Consider the following 20,236-nt stretch of genomic DNA (forward strand, 5'->3'; position numbering starts at 1 on the left):
ACTGTAACTTCTCAAGTTCGGCCTTTCTTGTTTGTCGATTTGTTCTATGCCTTCTGTGTTCAGCAACTCTAACAAGATGAAGTGGAGATAAAACAATTGCACAATTAATCCCTTTGTTCCAAAGATGGCAATCAAAACACATTCAATTGATGTGAGACTGTAACTAGAGAAGTGGAATTACCAACTCTTAGAACCTGTGCCAGGTATAGCATAATACAAAATCATGAAAATTATTACAAAGAAAAAGAAAAGGAACCACAACTACCGTAGCATCAGTATAAGTCGATTACTGCTCCACACTCCAAGTTGCTGGAATGCAACAGCTTATTTTAACCACTTAATCTGAAACTGCAATAGCAGTGGGAGCACTTTGGCAAGTGTTGTCAGCAGGACTGTGGCCCTGCTTAGCCACGTCCTGTGCTGAGATCCCAGAGGACAGGGCGTAACTTGCCTGGAGCTCCACATCACTGTTGCACAGGACTGGATATTTCTGTAACAAGGCTGGAGATGAGCAGTTCTTGCACATCTATATAATCGCAATGGCAATGACTTTCCTAGCCAGCTGCTGATAACAATTGCTGATTCCATCTCTCCACTGGGAAAAATAGTGTAAAAGACCAGGTTTCCAGATATGATAGGGCTATAAAGCTGATGAAGTACAGGCAACCCCCTTTCCCCCTTACTGTTGCTTCATCTGGCTCTCTTTTGGAAATCTTGTAGCCCAGATAGCTAGTGTTGATGTTACCGCTACATGTTTTGAGTAGCGGCTAGACAGAACTCAGATTTTTGAGTAATCCAGTTAACAAGAGAACATTAGCAGAAACTTTTTTGGTTTTCTTTTTTTTTTTTTCTTCTCAGAAGCTAAGGAGACACCTGGCAGAACCCATGCACAAAGTGGTAGCCCTGGGTCTCATAGGAGCTTCTCTCAGATGCTCAGGCTTTTACAGCTTCCTTCTTTATCTACTGTTTTACCACCTCAGCTACCATCCAGGTGTGTGTATATCTATATCTATATCTCCCATATAACACCCCATGAAAATCCCTAGCATTCACATTCCGGGAGAACATCAGATTGCCTTTGTTGCAGCTGAAAACATCTGCCTAATTGCCTTTTACTACTAGTTCCTTACTACTTTTAATATGTACTAATAATGTTTAACACACTCATGTTATGTGCACTGACACAAGTGTGGACACATGACTAAGAGGGCCACACCGAGCCTCCAAAGGACCACAAGGAACTGTGGATGTCTCTGCTGGAGGACAGAGAGTGAAGAAAAGACAGAAAGCAGTCGAAAGGTGGACTGCAGTACCTACTACAGCAAGAAACCTGTGGCCAGCCCTGCAACCTGTGGTAGTAGTTCTTCTGATGCTGACATGGAGATGATTCCCCAATTTTTTTTCTAGCTATGATAATGTGAGAGTACAAAAAGACTAAAAAACCTGTACTCTAGGTAAAGTATATGTTCCTGCTAAACAGTTTTAATGAAAAGGGGCCCATAAAGTCATTGCCTATTTAAATGTCATTACTGTATTTTTTTTCCCACCTTACTATGACTAAGTTAACTTGCTCCCTTTATCTATCCTATGGCAGCAGAGCAGACTGTGTTAAATCAAAGTAAGTATTTAAAAGACTTTATAATACAAGAGGAAAATGAGAGTGATTAAGATCCCAAATCCCATTCTTCCAGCTCTGTCACAGCACTCTCCAAACTAGCCAGCTGCAACAAGGTCTTTTACCATCTCATACCAGCACACTCCTCATGTCCGTCCCTCTGCTGCCTTCTCCTCATCTAACCTCATCCAGGGCATACTCCCTCCTCTCTTGCTTCTTCCTCTCTCTGCTTCTCCCTCGGCTGCTTGTCCTCGTTGACTCTCAACCACTTAACAAAACCAGCTACACCTGCACCTTATCTACATGGACCAACCCACCACCCCTGAAACCAACCCACAGTTTTATATTATCAATGCTAATTAACCCAGCCTCATTACTCTACACAGCTCCACCTCCATTTTGAGACAACAGTTATGACACAACTATGAAGAGGCTGCTGCTTATAGCATGTAAATTATATCAGATATTATTTACCAAACATCATTACTCTACTTGTGCAAGACACAAATTAAAAAAAAATAAAAATAAAAAATGAGGGAAAGAACAGCAGCAGCAATGAAAATACCCTGCAGGAGCTGATATGGTATGATTTCAGCTGGACAGATTCTGATGTTTTCTTCTAGCTCTTTTGGGGGTTATAATCAATATCTGTCTTCATCACTTCTGGTTCTTTGCCTTATATACAGTAGTATCTTTAGGGAATGGATATAAATAACTATTTGATTCAAGAATAATTCCTTAACTGAATACATTTAGAAATGCCTTTTTTTCCTGTGCTAAGAAGGAGACATTTGAAAAAGATGCAATCAAAGTATAGAGCAATGTGATAAAAAAAATGACAACACAGCAGCTGTACTGTCTTTCTAGCATAAGGAAAACAGCATCTGTAAGGAAAAAAGCTGTGTGTGCACATGTGTGCACACATGCTCACACACAGTTTCAGGGCTCAGCAAAGTCATTGGTTTGGCAGCTTTGTAAGTTCAGTAAAAACACACGTAATAAGAGAGAAAATATCTTTGCAATTCCTCTCTGTGACAGGCTCTTCTCTAAAACTGCAGCGATGATTCAAGCCACCAAAACTAATCCTTTTTGGGTTTTCCCTCTGAAACTGGCAAGACTGAAGAGGAGGCAGTGGGGGCGCTGCAAAGGTGCCCGTGCACCTATGGAAGCCAGCGGTGACTCAGAGCCACCCTGGGCAACTAACACAACCCCCTGGACCTTGTAATCACTTTATGACTCTCCTAGGCTGGAGTGAATTTGAATAAGCAGCCCGCAGGTGAAAGACTGCTGGTTTCATTCCTGTTCCTTTAAGTCAGATTATGTGGCTACATGACTATAATATTTTTTTTTTTCAGGCTCAGAAAGTGAGGGAGCACAAAGTTTCTTGTTCCTTCGTTTGCTTTTAACATAAACTATGGCTACAAGGATTATAGGTGTAATACTATTTTTGTTGTAAGTTCTGATAAAGGTGGTTGAAAGAAAATAGATACCTTTCATTAGTAAAAGTCTTTGCCTTTCTCAATGTAGTTGAACTAATGCAATGACATTCCATATCCCAATATCAATAATACATGCTCAAAGTAAACATGGAATTGTATATTCAGAATTTTATTAAAATACATAAATAAATATGATTGTATTCTTAGGCATAAAACAACTGTCTAGCATTCTATCTCAGAACTGTTCTTTAGAGATATTAATGAGTTGTTCTTTAGAGGTATTAATGAGCGCATGAATTTTTTCTCAGCCTGCTCTTGGAACGTACCTTTCCCTTCCATAAATGTACCGCGGAAATTTATGATTAATCCAGTCAGTTGAATCATCCTTCCCTTCACACTCAAGAAAAACATTATGAAGAGCGGTTAAGCCAGGAGTTCCCCATACCATGGAAGACATTAGTTATATTATGTTATTTTCCTTTGATAGAGGTTATTATTTTATTTATTTATTTACTGAACATCTATTCACAAATTAATTTAGTCACGGTATTATCAGCAATATGCATTAATGACTTCAGTTTCAATTTCTAGAATAGCTCCAGAGACCAAATCTAAATGACTGGATTATTCAAAGGACAAATCTGCACACCTATGGATTCTTACTAGCTTTTATACCTAGATGGCCCTGACTCCTGAAGAGATTGTGACAGTTTTGGCATCTCTGTGCCACCCCCAGTCACGGCAGAGCCGCAGCTGACCATGGGGCGACTCACCCACGAGCAGCCTCGGGCCAGCAGCAGCACAGGGCGAGAAATGAGAAGGTGATCCAGAAATGCCTACGTTTCACCTTAGTTCTGTTACTTTTCATTCCTCTTTTTGCCTTCTCTTTGATCATGAGCAGTACACGTTCTGAGTTAGCTGCTCATGGGAGAGACCAAGGAGCAGCGGATGCGTGGGATGCAGCGTTAGGGCTGGTGAAGATGCCAAGCTCGGTAGCTGTCGCTCCCAGAGCTGTACCAGTAGATTTACAGTGAGAAACTGTAGTGCAACATTCCCTACCCTGCTCTTCCTTCCATATGCTGAAGTCAGGCAACAACAGCCAACAGAAGTACCAAATTCTGCAGTCTTTGCTTGCTCCTATTTACTAAGTAATATTTTTCACAGCTTCTTACCTCTAAGTTCTTAATGAACATGATTTCATTAATCCTCTGTATTTTACATTGAATGAGCTGTAGAGAAATCAAGGGACAGCAAAAGGAACCGACACAACACTCAGGAGACATGAAGTTACTTATTAAATTTTACACATTTATCTTTCGGGGCTCTCTTCAAAGCAGAAATGCGCCTTCCCCAATCTTTATTGAAACCTAATGCAATGTGGGAGTTGTGTACCAGCTACTTCTGTGATAATCACGGGATGAATGTGCACAGTGAATTAGCTAACAGAACAAAATCTTTTGTGAGAGCCTTAAGAAAGCATTCGATTATACTGTCAAATATACCTGGCTAGGTAATTACACTGTTGTGCAGTAAATGCTTTAGCATATAGAGACACAGTACCGACGGCTAACAGCGCGCACAGCTCCCTTTGGTGCACTAGGGCTTGTTTTGACTATGAAACGCCAAGCAGAACTGGATTGCCCAAGGATTTGTTGTGTCTGTGACAAGACGCAACCAAAACTGATTGAGAGTTTCTTTATGCTGGGAGAGCATTCCCCGAAGAAGCTGCAAGGCTAGTTGGAGGTGCCCAATGGATAAGCGACATATCTTTACTTTTATTTATTTATTTCATCTGCCAAGCTTCTCAATCTGCATTTTCATGAGTTTTCAGTAAAATGATGGAATCCAAATGGAAATAATCTATCTGGTTAACAAGGATGCACCAACCAGCTAATTGTATAATCTAGTGGAATACAAATGAAGAAGAAATGGCTTTGAGGTACAGCACCATTCAAAGTGCAACAGGGAAGGCAGGAAAAAAAGCCAGTTACAGCTGAGCATGTACTGCACGAGTGCAGAGGCAGTAAGGACCACCAGCAGTACACAACACACTAATCCCCCAGAATATTTCCTAGCAGGTTAATTTCCTGGTAATATTTTATTAACAAATCACAATGGTGTTACTAATATTGTGAAAAAAGCACATGGAGATAATGCAATGTAGTGAAATAATCTTCTTTTGACAATGGTAATTGAAGGGGGATATTCCCGTTTTCAACAATCACATTCCATTCCTTAGATCTGTTCTGCAATAATTGTTTTTTTCTCCTGCAAAATGATTTTCAGCTGTAAAAAAATTAAGCAGATTCATGTAGTCTGAAAAGGTCAGAGAGACCTAAATCTGAATCCTCTTATTTTTTGTACTGTTGACCTACAGGGTTAAGATAAAAGTCAGTCTCCATGATGATATTCATAGATGACTTTTTAAAGGTAACTTTGTTCATAGTGACAGAAAGATACAGTAGTTTGAATACAAACTACAGGAGTGAAGAATGAGGACAAATACCTCCCTGAGGAAAGTGGGCCTTATCCAAGGTCCATGAATTAATGAGCATCAACATTAGCTTTGCCTAAGGGACTAAAGCCTCCCCCCCTTTTTGTTGTTGTTGTTGTTGTTGTTGACCAAGATGCATATCGCAATATGTAGGCGGGCATCCCAAACCACACTTCAATGGTCTTTGTTAGCTAATCCATTTATGTATGTAACACTTTAAAAGAAAAAAAAGAAACGGCATTTATAATGCTGGTATATTCTTCTCACATTTGATCTCGCTGCCTTCAATTCAACTGTTACCACTTTTCAGGCAAAATAAAATACTCCCTTGCAGCAATCTGAAACAGGGAAACATGTGTAGATTATTTCTACAATTAGAAGAAATTTTGTACTTTCACCAATATAAATGTAACAAACATAATCCATGCTTGAATGGCAATGCAGTATCAACCATCCACATAATTTACACTTAGGACCTCAAAAGTGTTTACATGATAAAGATGTGAAATAGAAACTGCTCATATAACACAACAACCAACCAACTCCTTTCTGTGTGGTTGTTTTCTACCTATGCTACATCAAAGCTGCTCGTAAGATGCTTTAACTTAATTCAACTGCAAGATAGTGATTAAAAATCAAGCGCGAGGACCGATCTATTATGTATCAAAGGTTCTCCTCATCTGTCAGGTAACATTGGTCCACCATCTCTGCAACGGCATGAGGAAGTTGTGCTCATCCTTCATCAGCTTAATTTCTGCTACACAAGGAGAGAAAAATAAATCTAACAAGCAGCTATCCAGAACTGTAGGATTTTATTAGACAAAACTAGCACTTAAAGGTCTACTGAGGAACATACAGGATATCCTTAAATGAAGCCTGACTATAACATCCATAAGGCAGCCCTTTTATGCAATCCTTGGTTGGAAGTTTTCCAAATCATCTTTTAGCACAGAGAATTTCACAACTCTTAGAAACTTGCCGAATGGTAATCTCTGAAATAAAGTGCCAAACCTTAACAAGATCAAAATAAAATATTAAATAAATGAGCAGTCATTCAGCTACCTCTGGATATACCTATTACTGGCTGTTCAATACCAGACCAGCATTGCAATATTCTATTCATTGAAGAGAAAAATGGACGGATGGTGCTGGTCTAAACAATCAAATAAAAATGGTAACTGTTTAAATTGCCTGATAAAACATCAATAAGCGGATGACCCACCATTCTAAATGAAATCTTTACCATAATCATCTGGAATCCAGTGAACTCCATTAATCTTTTAAGATTGACCACTAATGAAAATAGAACTTTCCTTGACATGAAGCAATATACAGAGCTGAACTTTTATCACTAGTAGTTTGCCATGATTGCAAGAATCTAGCCTTATTTTCCTTTAAATGTAAGACTTGCAGCCCTGTTTTCTTTGAGAAGACTACCAACGGTGTCAAGCAGAGAACATCCAGGAACATGAAGACTGTATCCTTCTTTTCCCAAATCTGATATTAGTTGGCACAGCACAAAATGGTATGAATTATGGGCTCTGGGGCTTTGTTGTAGGACAAACATTTCTTCATTCATTGACTAAGTTATATCACTCTTACGCAGGCCATCAGTTAGATCAACAGTTCTTATACAGAAAGGACAGTTTTCTTTTTAGTTTCCTAACCGCATTGGTCGAATTCATTCACCTGGGCCTCTTAGTTAGATGCTCATTCACTACCCTGTCTGCACACCATGGTTTCATTTCCACAAATAATTGCACAGATTTAGAAATGTTCCCCTAATCTGATTATTTACCATCACTTTTTTGCCTACCTTCATCAAAAGGCAAAGGAAACTATACAAACAGCAGCTCATGCCTGGAAGTCCTTTTACTGTTCTTGCTACAACTTACACCTTTATAGAAGCAAATGTTCCTTTGATCACCTACAAGGCAAGTATTATCCTCCTTTTAAAGAAAGAATCTAAACCGCAATACATTAAAATTTTTAGTCCAAACAATGAAATCTCTATGGCAGAACTAGGACTGAAATTTTAACTTTTCTGTGTATTAAATGGAAATACTTCATGTTTTACCTTTATTTTGGGAAGAAACGAGGATTGTTCCAGTAATGATACAGTTCCCTTCTGAGTTTTTATGTTTTACTTAATGCTAATATCTAATGTGTCAAACATTTTACACAACTGCAACAATAAAAATAATTTGTTGACTACAACCTCCTATAGCCTTTGACATCTATGAAATTCCTCTATCATCATGACTGGTTATAACATAGACACAACATCTGGAGAATGAAATTCTGTGCTCTTCAGTGCTTGACTGCCTGTCGGAAAATTTCAAAGAGATAATTCCTCAATAAGGGTAAGGTGACCATGAAGCACTACTCTTTGTATAAGCAGGACCCGCTAACTAACTGGTGTCTTAGAGAAATCATGTGCATCCTTCTAGTAGCTTTGAAAAAGGCTGCTTACATAGAGAGCACTTTTCTTGCTGGACTCAAATATTCTCACCTAACTGTCTCTTGGAGGAAAAGGAAAAGTGAATAAGGAGCACCTTGAAGTGATTGATGACAATGTGCAGCACATTTGTGGGACAGCTCATTAGATACTATAAAAAGGGCCCCTCACAATGTACATTAAAGAATCTGAGGGGAGCACATTCTTGATAAGTTTCAGATCCCAACACAAAGGCACCACAGCAGCTTTCTAACAATGGGGTGAGGCCACTGTGGAACACTTCAGAAGGATTTACAGGAATAAGGTGTTCAACCATGTATCAGGGATGATCAATGAGGAAGAAGAGAGAAACTTCTCTACTGATGTTACAGACCAGATAGAGGAGACTGCACAATATGATAAAAATAAAATCAGCCTTCTAAGTCAGAAGATGATAACTTCTGTAACAGTCACCCCTGCCATCACTGCCTCTTTTTCATGATTTTTCTTTTGATACACAATAATCTTCTATACCATCTGAAAAATAAGTCTGGGTCTGGTTACTAGATCTAGCTTAACAAATGACCCAATTTCTCCAACTGTCATTTCCAGCGAGGAATCACATTTATACATCATTTTTCATTAGTGGACCACAAGAAGAATTCAGTTACTCTTAAGAATTTGAGTCATGAGAGCATTTAGTTGTACATGTACACTTGGAAAGAGACCATGGTAAGCATAATTCTTAGGAGGGGATGGAAAAGCAACTAATCTTTGTGACTGCACTGTGTTTTAACTTCAGCACTTCCACATGACTGAAATCAGAATAATGACGAGCTGAATGACATACACTGAGCAGCGTGAAAGGATGTTAAACACTATAAAGATAATTTTTTAAATCTAAGTAGACATTTTTCATGATGAGTTAGCTGCTCATAACTAAACTTTAAGATGCCGACACTAAGTCTTACCTAATCGTTTCCATTTGCACGATTTTGTGAAATGAGAAAAGCACCAGAAAAGCAGTAGCCCTGGAGCGGTCCCCCTCTGCAGCGTGGGCACCTGCCTAAAGGCAGAAGACACTTCCACCTCTAAAGCTTGCTCTGTCAAATTGTAACAACTTCTGTTTCTTCCAAGATATTTACATTTCCATCAGCACTCATTTCTCTGTCAAGAACAGTAAAATGTCATACATGGAGATAGTTCAGTGGAGCTGAAGTAAAGCAGGCCTGCAAGCTCTACAAATCAATCTCCATGTATAAGTTGCTTCGTGCTTTTAAGAAACCTTTTCCCCAGAATTAATCTATTCCTAGTGTGATAGTCCTGACAAATCTGAAGTATCTGTTACCTCCTCTACGTAAAAATCTATCAAAACCAACGAAGAATTACATGTTGTACACTTTTTAATCCTTTTCTGATTTGGTGATGCCAAGAGTAAGTGCTTTTAAGAGAACTGAAATACAGGGGTTCAGGTCTGCTGGGTGCACTATTTGCAGACGGCGAGGCCCGGTGTTGCAGGGCGGCACTGGTGATTAGTACGGCTCATTGCCTCATACCCAAAGGCAGGTGCTTACATGGTACAACATCTGATCCAGAATTTCCCTGTGACTATCCCAAACAAACATCAGTAAGCTTCAAAGTTGGAGGCTACAGGGAGATGACAGTTTATTTCTTGACTAAACCACTTAGCAAAACAATACTAGTGAGAGTCACAAATCTTTCCCGGGGTCGCTGTGTCCTTCTCAAATGGGGTTGAACAATATCACCGCTATTTTCACATGCTACACACAGAAATTTCAGTAATGACTATGAGATATATACTTTATTTACCCAGTCTACAATTTAATTGTGGTAGTGCTGTTTCAAGGGTCTGATTATGCTTTTGAAGTAGATAGCAGTGGAATATGAAGGGCAAGATTCTGTTCTCCCTCCCCCCACTGCCCCCTTAAGGAAAAGGGAATGGAGAATACTTTTAACACTGCAAGACCAAAACGACTTTTTACATTAGAAAAGAACGCAGTGATCACTATCAGCATAACTTAATGGTTTCATCTGAAAATGGGTCTTTCAAAACTGATTTTATCCTTCTGCAGTTTACTTAATGTTGCACAATAATAAACATACAGAAAGCTGATAACTATCACAAGTGTTTCTTGGTGACTAACATAAGAGAAAAACATGCTTTCATATTATACAAAATGGTCTTATATGTATACTACACTGATTACAACTATTATACACCCCTTTGTAGATTTTGTGAAACATTATATTCCAAGGACTTTTAAGCACTTTGTATACATTTGTTTACAAAATATCTTGAAACTAAATTGATGTTGTACATTTGCATGCCTCAGGATGATAACAACCTTTTTAGTATTTTCATACAGAAATGTACAGTCACAATGTAGATGGTCCTACTAAACTAATTTAGCCAAAATGCCATGTAGAAATAAACAACTGGGACTGTAAGCCCTTTTTCATCAACATTTATTTACTATAAGGTGAAAAAGCCTGATGCAAACTCCTGCAAAAGGTCTATGACAAAGCTAGACATAAACTATAGGTTCTCCAAGTTCTGTTTTTCTGATCTTCTTCCATACTGCTTCTATTTTAATGGGGGAAAAAAGAAAAAAAAAAAGAAAAAAAAAAAAGAAAAGCAACCCTGAGGACTGAAATCAGAACTCTTAACTTTGGAGGAGAGTTGATATAAAAAGCAACAAATACATCTGATTTACTGATGATTACCGACTGATCTTCAGCCTCTACGGTGTGATGACTTTACTGCCATAGCAGAAATAACCAGAATCACGTTCTACGAAGACCTGACCCAAAACTCTGATGGAATTAAAAAAAATTCTGACACCCCTTACTCAGTTACTCATTTAAGATATAGCAAAGCAAACCTACAACTCCTTTTCCCCATGTTCCTATTTGCCCTCTGAGTGCTGGCCTGTGTGAAAGCAGGAGATCATAAGTTTAACAGCCCATACCCAATCATCCTTGACAGAACACCAAACAAGTACATTAATACTAATTTATCACTGTCACAAGCTGACCATGTGTCAGGACATCCTATTTTAGGTCAGAAAATGAAGTCAGTAATTCAATACCACAAATGTTAGAGAAGACATGAAAAATGTGACTTTTCATTTGAAGATGTAATATACAATTAGCAGGTGCTTCTTGTATTTCAGAAGTTAGCTGTTAAGTATTTCCATTTCCTGACTGGTTTCAAACTGCTGCAAATAGTAAACTGTAATCCTTTGTAGTAATAAGAGATCTGTAAAACATTTTTGTCAAACGACAGCATGAGTTGACTTCTTTCTAAGGCTTTTTAATTTACTGTGCTTAACTTTCTGATTAACCATTACTATGGTGCAAATTACAGAACATCAAATCAGAATTGCCTTAAAGCATGACTCAATTTTAGACCAAAATATCAATATTAACAGCTAGCTAGGGTCATATTGAGCACAGAATTCTCAAAGACTTCTGAAGTCGGATGCTGACTGAAGGTAACTTGCTGACCTAAGGCCTAATCAAGCATCACAGATATTTCATACTCTTCTGAATCATCAGGGACTGGTCAGTTAAAGAAGAAATCTATGTCAATGGATTTCATGGCTTGATCTGGCTTGGAAAATCGTGTTTCAGATAATGTAATGTTAACTTCCTCTGCTTTGATAGCATGCAGTAGTAAAGGAAGAATGACTCTGAAAACTAAAGTCATGGATGTATCTGGAAGAAACTTAAATATTACAGTGTTTATGTGCAGGAGCGGGCTGGAAACTAGGACCATGTGTGGCAATAAGTTAGCTGAGGGGAATGTGCTAGAGCTTGTCTAGACAACAATTAACATGATGAGTCATGCTGAGAGAGCATAGGGGAGTGGGGGACGGATGGCGCCAAGGAAAGATAACACCTTGCTGTTGATTGATGGTAGTTAACCACCAATCGGGGATTGCCTAGTATGCAATGCTTAGCTCAAAAGGACCAATCTGTTTAAAATGTGCGACTTCTGAAATATATATGCCCGTGTTTCTATACAATAAATTGACATTTGCTTGCATCAGGCTGCATCCCATCTCTCCATCGCAGCATTTATGAGAGCCGCATAGGAATCTATGTATGAAGTAGGATCTAAGCGATACAGAAGAATCCTAACATAAGTTTTTCTGGTTTTATGGTCAGAGAACTTGGTATCTGTTTGATCAGTGTTTCCAAGAACAGGTGTACCTGTAACAATTTGGATATGAAATCAAGAACTACACTCCTTTAGGAGCTCAAAACTTACAAACAAGTTTCCTGGAAACTGTAAGGTTCCTCCTCCTTCTGACCCATGAGAAAACAGAACCATTTGGTGTATTCATCTCTATAATTATTCAAAAGCTTCTTTTGTCCTTTCTGAGTGAGTTTGTACACACAGCTTCCCAGTGTTTCACAAAAGACAAATTTTGCCCTTGAAATGCTACAAGAATATTCAACAACATCCACCTACCCATATATTAATCTGTCTACCAGTCTATGTCAGCTGAGTCAACTACAACAACCTTCAGCTCAGTATTATTCTCCTGGTCTTTTACATCAGTTCTATCTCTTCATTTCCTCTGACTTAAAAGAAACAAAATCAGTACACATTACTCAAAGGATGGGGAGTCAGCAAAGAGAAAAGTCTAAACAAAAAAAGAATAAAATAAGCTTCATGTGAAAATATAACAAATATGCAAGAGATCAGTTGTCAAGAAGATAATTTCCTGTATTAGGAAAACATATTAAGACCATTTCATCTGAAGAATACACCTATATTCATTTCTTGAGGACTTGCTTCAATGTTCATACAATTCAGGATTGATAAAATGAAATGTCTTCTGTAGTTCTGAAACTATTTTGTTAGGGAAGGGATTGAAAACTTGGCTACATAGAATTTGATCTTGAAAGCTATCTTGTCTACAGCATCCTTCCTTGGAAATTGCATGAACTAAGTTACAATACTGGATAAGAGCAAGTGTTCCCATTTTCCTTATATTTGCATACAGATGGCAGTTTTTCAAAGATAAAATTATAAGCTGCTAATACACTGTCAAAGTTCAAACAATTTACGTTTAGTACAAACATCTCTAATAGAGTTACACTGCTGCAATGAAAATAGTTAAGTAGGCAATGGACCATTTCTCACCCATTTAGTACTGCTGTACAAGTACTGGGAATGTTATTTCACAATCTGGGGATTTTTTTTTTATTTTTTTTTCTGGTGTGGTTTCTTAATGAGCATCCATGCTGAATGAAAAGTGTTTTCATTGAAACACTGATGCTCTTTGAGAAACCACAGCAGAAGAAAAACAATATTTTTTGAACAGAGTATCATTCTTACCTCAAATTTAAAGCACAGTTAATTTATTGTGTGAATACACAAAGCTACTTGTCTTTGACATTTATGATTTTTAACTGTCAATAATACACTGAAAACCACAAAATACTCTTTAGCTTACTGTTGTAATCAAGCAACCTGTATTTGATCTAACAGGTAAGACTACAGTAAGACTTTGCAAAATTTCCAAAATCTCTGTATGATTCCCCATGTGTCCAGATTTCTTAACAAAGAAAACATACTAAGAAATTTGTTGTTAGAAGGTATTCTAGAACAGTTTCCAATAATCTCTTCTTTTCTTTTGTTGTCAGAACAGTCCCTGCATCTTCTGCATAAAGTAGGGAAAGCCTTATGGCAGTTATTGAGATCTTCACTGATCCATGTAAAAATCATTTCACCACTCATCCCAGAAAGTATAAACACATCTCTTCTTAAGAGATTAAGATCAATGCTGTAACGACTTGTGTACAGATATATCTGGACTTGCTACAATACATAGTCTAAGATGACTTTGTAGATCACACTGACTCAATACTGCAGCATTTGTTTATGGAAACTCAAAGTTATTGGGCAAAATATGTATATGGAAAAGGATTTTCAGAAACAACCCAAAACTTGCCACTCTGCATGTCACCAGCAGCTGAGTTCAATGTGGAGTGACGCTTGCAAGTAAATTACTTCTGTGACTTCAAAGAGTCTATCAAAAGGTGAGCAACTACTGTTTAAAAATATGGGTCTTAAAAGACATGGTTTTGTTTCTGTTGAAATTAAATGGCCACCAGTATAGATTAAAAAACATTCTTCAAGTGTACTGACGGCTTACAGTATTTCTATTTTCTCTGTCTCGCAATGGTCATGTTCTTCAGTTTCTGAGCACTGAGTCTCAACACAAGGTCCGAGGGATGGAGTTTTAACTCTGATTGCAGGAATCTTTAATGTTCTTGGTTGTCTTCTGAAATTTAGTCATCCTTCCTGAGCTCAAAGAGGCCCTGTTTATCTTCTGAATTCCACAATATGGCTTTGAAGCTCAGCCCAGCATTTTTTCAGCAGCTCAGCTGAGGTAGAAGCTCAGCAAAGCTTGATGGCTGGAAAACTTCCTCTACAAACACATCTGCTGCCGTGCCTGGCAATGGCTGAAAAATTCAAAAGAGCTCTGCTAAGGCTGATGCCTAGCAACTTCTAGGAGACACTTCATAGAATCATTTAGGTTGGAAAAGAAAAGACCTTTAAGATCCAGTCCCACTGTCAACCATAACTGAGCCTTTTCCTTATCTTTTGTCACTGTGTTTTCTCCCGCATCCAATGAAGGATGCAGATTGTCCTTGGCCCTCCTTTTGTTGCTAATGTATTTGTAAAAATAGTTGTTGTTATCTTTTATGGTAGTGACCAGCCTGAGTTCTAGCTGGGCTTTCCCCTCTCTAATCCTCACCCTCCATAACCTCACGACATCCATGCAGACCTCCAGAGCTGCCTGTCCCTTCTTCCAAAGGTGGTAAAACCTCTTTTTTTCCCCCTGAGTTCCAGCCCAAGCTCTCTGCTCAGCCAGGCTGGTCTTCCCCGCCGGCTTGTCTGTCGGCACACAGGGACAGCCTGCTCCTGCGCCTTGAAGACCTCCTTCCTGAAGACTGTCCGGCCTTCCTGGAGCCCTTGGCCCTTCAGGGCTGCCTGCCCAGGGACCCTGTAAACCAGGCTCCTCAACAGCCTAGTCTGCCCTCCACAACTCCAAGGGAGAAGTTCTGCTTCCATTTTCTGATGGTTTTTTTTTTTCTTCCCTTGTTTTTCTGGGTTTTACTACCAGCAATCTGAGAAAATGTGATTTCTTATTCAAAGAAATGATTTTTCCACAGAACAAGACAGAATTTCCCAAAACATTGTTGTTACATTCAGGAAACTGGCTCCACCCTTCCAACATTTTCATTGTTCACAGAGCTTTTGTGACATCTTAAAAATCCTGATATAGATTCAATTCCAAGCTCAAAATTCCTATAAAAACATGACCTAAAGCTGATAAAAACCCACTTCTGTCCACTGTGGCCTTTAATGTTTCACACCATTTCCAGTGAAATTGAGAGTAGTAGTGCTGGGGGCATTTATTAAGGGCAGAATTAAAACTTTAAGGTTTAATCTCAGCCCCGGTTAGAACTGAATTTTACCCACGGTGGTAGTAAACACTTCATCATACTCTTTTCTAGGGTTGCATCCATAGAGTTTAAAACGGGGCATGTCACATTCTCCCTTGGGAGGCAGTAAGGCAGAGTGTCTGGGCATATATTTCCAAGCTCATTTAGACATTATGACCACCAGAAGCTCAGAAAAACACTTTTTTTTCTGCTAGTTCAAATACCTATGGCACTGCCTTTCTTTCCTTCTCTGTGATGTTCAGACAAACAAAACTCTAACTTACATGAAGGTGCTTATACTATGCTACCATGGTCAGGATGCCAGACTTCTAATGCCATGACTTTGTTTTCATGTAATGGATGAATTTTCACATAAAACTCTTTTTTTTTTTTTTTTTTTTTTTGTAGAACAGTATTTTCCTTCAAATAATCTTTTCCATGTAAACAGAAACATGCCTTTAGATTAGATATTTGAAAAACATGCTTACTGTGACAAGAGTTTGAATTGACCCTGCTACTGGTGTCAGGGAGAGGTCATATGTAGCTAATAGCACGGCACAGCCCAGATATTATTAAATCAGAATTTGCTATAGACGTTTGGTTTTAAAATTTAAATTAGAAATGCATATTCATACAGTCTGGTCTTTCAAATATATACTCACATAACCTTGTTTACAAGAAAACGCAAGTGAGACCATTTGTGATGGATTTAGAAAACTAAGCAAATGCTTAAATTATTTCAAGTCAAAGGGATATGAAAAGCATATTTAAACACTGAACTGAATATCAAATTGGAATGATGGAAGTCACTTATAATTCATAGCTGGACTGTACTTGCATTCCTCTTTCAGAATTATAGGATGAACACTGGTATATACAGTCCCTTCCCCTGCAGATTCTTCAAGTCAAACCCTCTGCTCTACTGTTTCCGTATAGCCCTTAGTTGTGTTTTGACTACTGTATTATTATTATAATAATAAATAATAGCAAAACAGAGAGGAAGTAATAAAACAAAAAAAAAGTCTCCTAATAGAACCATTTATTGACTTCATTAATAGCCTGAATACTTAAAGGTTTTACGTTACAAACTGTGCAGCACAGAGACATCTACACATATCCTAATTAACAGCAATCACACACACTAATAGTATAACCTACTGCTTAAGTAAATGAACGTCCTTGCCCCCTGCTGCCTTGAAGGGGCTGATAGGCATGCGCTTTATTGACAAAGTAAGCTAATTTACAGAGTGATTGTCCAAGAGGGAACTGCTGTTTATTTGTAGAGATTTTCCCATTGAACTTGCAGGGCAAACAACGTGCTTAAATTGTTAATTAAAATATCAACAGCTAAATGTAAATACTATGGTCTCTGGAAGTACAGTGACACATGTTTATTTATAAAGAAAGAAATACTCCTGGCAGTTTCTTGTTTGAAAGACATGCTGGAAATCAAATAATGCCACTACTACGGGGGGTGGGGAAGGAAGGAACCCTTCCTCACTCTTTGTTTCTCCACAATCACTGTCAGTAGTTAAACACCTTAAAGAGCCCAGAGACTTACGGACCCATAAAGGGTTTAATACCACTTCACAGTTTGTTTGAAGATACCTTACTGAAAAAATAATGAGGCAGGCTGCTTCTGGCAGAAGGAAAATCCGAATGACAAATGATGGTATAAACTTCTGTGGAGTTCTCAACACACAGACTAAAGGCCCACTATGCCGAGTACTGAACGTTTTCTCCCCAGCTCAGTAGGATAATGAACAAGGAAGATCAACTAATATTTAAATGGTCAAGGCATCAAAAACTTCTATTTCGTTCTGCAAAGTAAATGAGGTTATGTTGTGGAAATCATGTTGTTTTAGGAAAGAAAAGAAAAACAAACTAATAATAGAAGATTAATTTATTGATGAAATACGAAGTCGGCGCACACTACTCAACTGTTTCAACATTTGCTTCTCTCAAATGTCTTTCCTGAAGCTCTTACACTTAGTTAAGAAGCTACATATTGGAACAGTGACTCACACTTGGGTCCTTCCCTTTTTTCTGATGGGTGTTTCAAATTGTAGACTGTTATTAATTTTTCCAGAGAGATAATGAGAACATCATTATTTGTAAAAGTGCTATTACAGTAGGATGATTAGACTTTGGACCTCAGAGGCAACACAGATACCCTTCGCAACTGGACCAGCTGACACACTTTGAACAACAACTTTCTCTTCTTAGATCTCCCTTTCTCAATTTCATAGTTTCCAAATTCCTACTTCTGAAATTATTAAAACTAAAAACAAAATGCTGTGTTTCATGTCAAATTAAATGTTTTGTCTTACCAAGATAACTTTTGCTGGCTGGTCAAAAATAGTTTGAAAACACATTTCAGGACAACCAAAACATATTAACAAACAAATAAAACAAATATTGTTCACAAAACCTCTCCTTGAAGCTAGCTATTACATTACCATAAATCAGGGAGACAATGTTCTTTTCTTGCATTTTAGATTAATGCCTACGAAGGAAGAAATAATTTGTTAGCTTTCTTACACATTTCTCAAAGACACTTACTTTGTCACTTTAGAGTAAGTGTCGCTTACTGTATACACTTTAATCTGTAAGTGCATGAAAGACAAATCTCACTTCATGTTATTGCAACGAATTATGATCAGCTGAGGTGGTATTTCCAGAAAAGGGCCTTTAATATGGTTTCTGTGCCAGTACAACAGTCCAACCTTATTAGATTTCTAGAAAAGTGTAAAGCCTGTAAATCTACAGCCCTAAACTGCAGATTACACAAACCAAAGAGGGTGCCGTGAGGAGCTTTAGATTAAATTTTCTTTTTTCTGATAAGCAGTGTATGTCTTTAGAGAAGAAAAATAAGTATGCTACCCATAAATAGGGAGACATAAAATTACTGAACATCATTTTTACTGACATTTGAGTAAAATATTGGAAGATGCAAATTAATGCTGAAAATTATTAAATAATGTACAAAGCATTAAAAATAACAACCAAAAAGCAACAAAACACTCCTCTCAGATTATGTATACTGGCTATTACTGCTAAAGAAAGTGGTCTGTAGTCATTGTAGATGCTGCTTTGAAAATGCCAGTTCTGGGCTTAAGGGCAGCCAAAAAGAATGTCTGGAATTATTAAGAAACAAATTTGGAGCAAACCCTCGATATATCATTACACTGCTGTGTAAATCCATGATGGATCTATCTCAGATACTGAATGCCCCATCTAAAAACAGATAATTAGAATGTGTGCCACAGATTTCATGAGACAAAAGATGAAGTCACTAAAAGTTTTTGTCCTGAAAGAGATGATCTAAAGGAAACATGAAACAGGTCTACAAAATCACGCACAGTAAACAGAACGTAAAGAACAGTTATTCATTATTCCTCATGAAATAGAAACTAGAAGGAAAGGCAAAGAAATGCTAACACAGTAAGTTTAAAATGGTAAAACATGCAATTCTTATTTGAAACTGTGAAAGTAACTGCCACAAGATGCCATGAGGACCAAAATAGAAATGGGTTAAAAAAATGCTTACATGACTTCACAATATGCTATTAGCTATTAAACATGATGGCCTGAATTCAAATTCCAGCTCAGGAGGCTCCAGATTACTAGCAACTGGGGAGGTATAACAAAGAAAGCCCCATTTCCCCCTCACACTTGTTTCCCCAGGCATCTGCTACCATACCCCCACTGCTGGGAGCTGGATGCAGAGGTTACTGAACCTCCCGCCTGAATCGCTGCTGCCATTCCTACCTTCCTACATAATTGCATGTCAACACACCTGTTTAATTATTCGATGAGAATTTGAACAGTCTAGGGCTTGGTATGTGATACTTTTGAAAATGAGCTCTGAAAGACTTCATTTTGCAGGGGGCCTTGTAAACATTTTTTATTTTTTTTTACTAAATTTGCATCTAATACTGTTAACTTTTGGAGAAGGGAATGTATGGATTTAAAAAGCAGTACTTAGTTGTCATGTACAGCTCTGTGAATGATTTCCATTCAGATTACATACCTTTCATAGCACAATCTAACTTCTGAAAAAAAAAACCCTAAACCCAACAAACCACAGCTATATCTGGATGTGTTGAAGATTTACTTCAAATTATTGTTCTAACTATGAAATACAGGTGGACTTCATAGCTTCGATTTGCCCCTGGTAACCAGTTTGTACAGTCCCAGAATACCGTTTTTATACATAACAAATTCTGTGTGGATAGGTTACATGCTTCTGAAGAAACAGCTGCATCTCAGACATATTTTTTTTCCCCATAGGCTAGAAAGTCTTTTGGGGACATGCTGGATTTCCCAGTTCTTTAGTCCTTAACAGATCAAGTGAACTTCATTTTGAAGACGTTTGCATAAGTAACGGTGAGTGACAACTGAATTACAGATAGGTCTGTGTTGTAATTGAACCACTGTGCAGACAGAAGTGGAGTTCCAAGATTTGCACACTTAAGGAAAAGAAAAGGAAGCATTTTTTCTAATCACAAACTTTATTAATCACTTGTCACAGATGCAACCGTAGCAGCTATTAATCATTCACATACAAGAGCACTCCTGTTGGTTCGCTAGCCCAGGTATAAATTATCATGTCAAAGATTAACCCATTTTGTTTCATTAATACTTTATTTTATTTCCTTCCACCCCTGTTTTTGCTTGCAGAAAAGGCTTGAATTGTCTTTTTGGACAACTGGAGCCTGAATGATTAATCATAGTGACAGAGGGTTGACCACAGGGTCAAC

This window comes from Falco cherrug, chromosome 8 (genome assembly GCF_023634085.1).
Source record: "Falco cherrug isolate bFalChe1 chromosome 8, bFalChe1.pri, whole genome shotgun sequence".
Lineage (NCBI taxonomy): Eukaryota > Metazoa > Chordata > Aves > Falconiformes > Falconidae > Falco > Falco cherrug.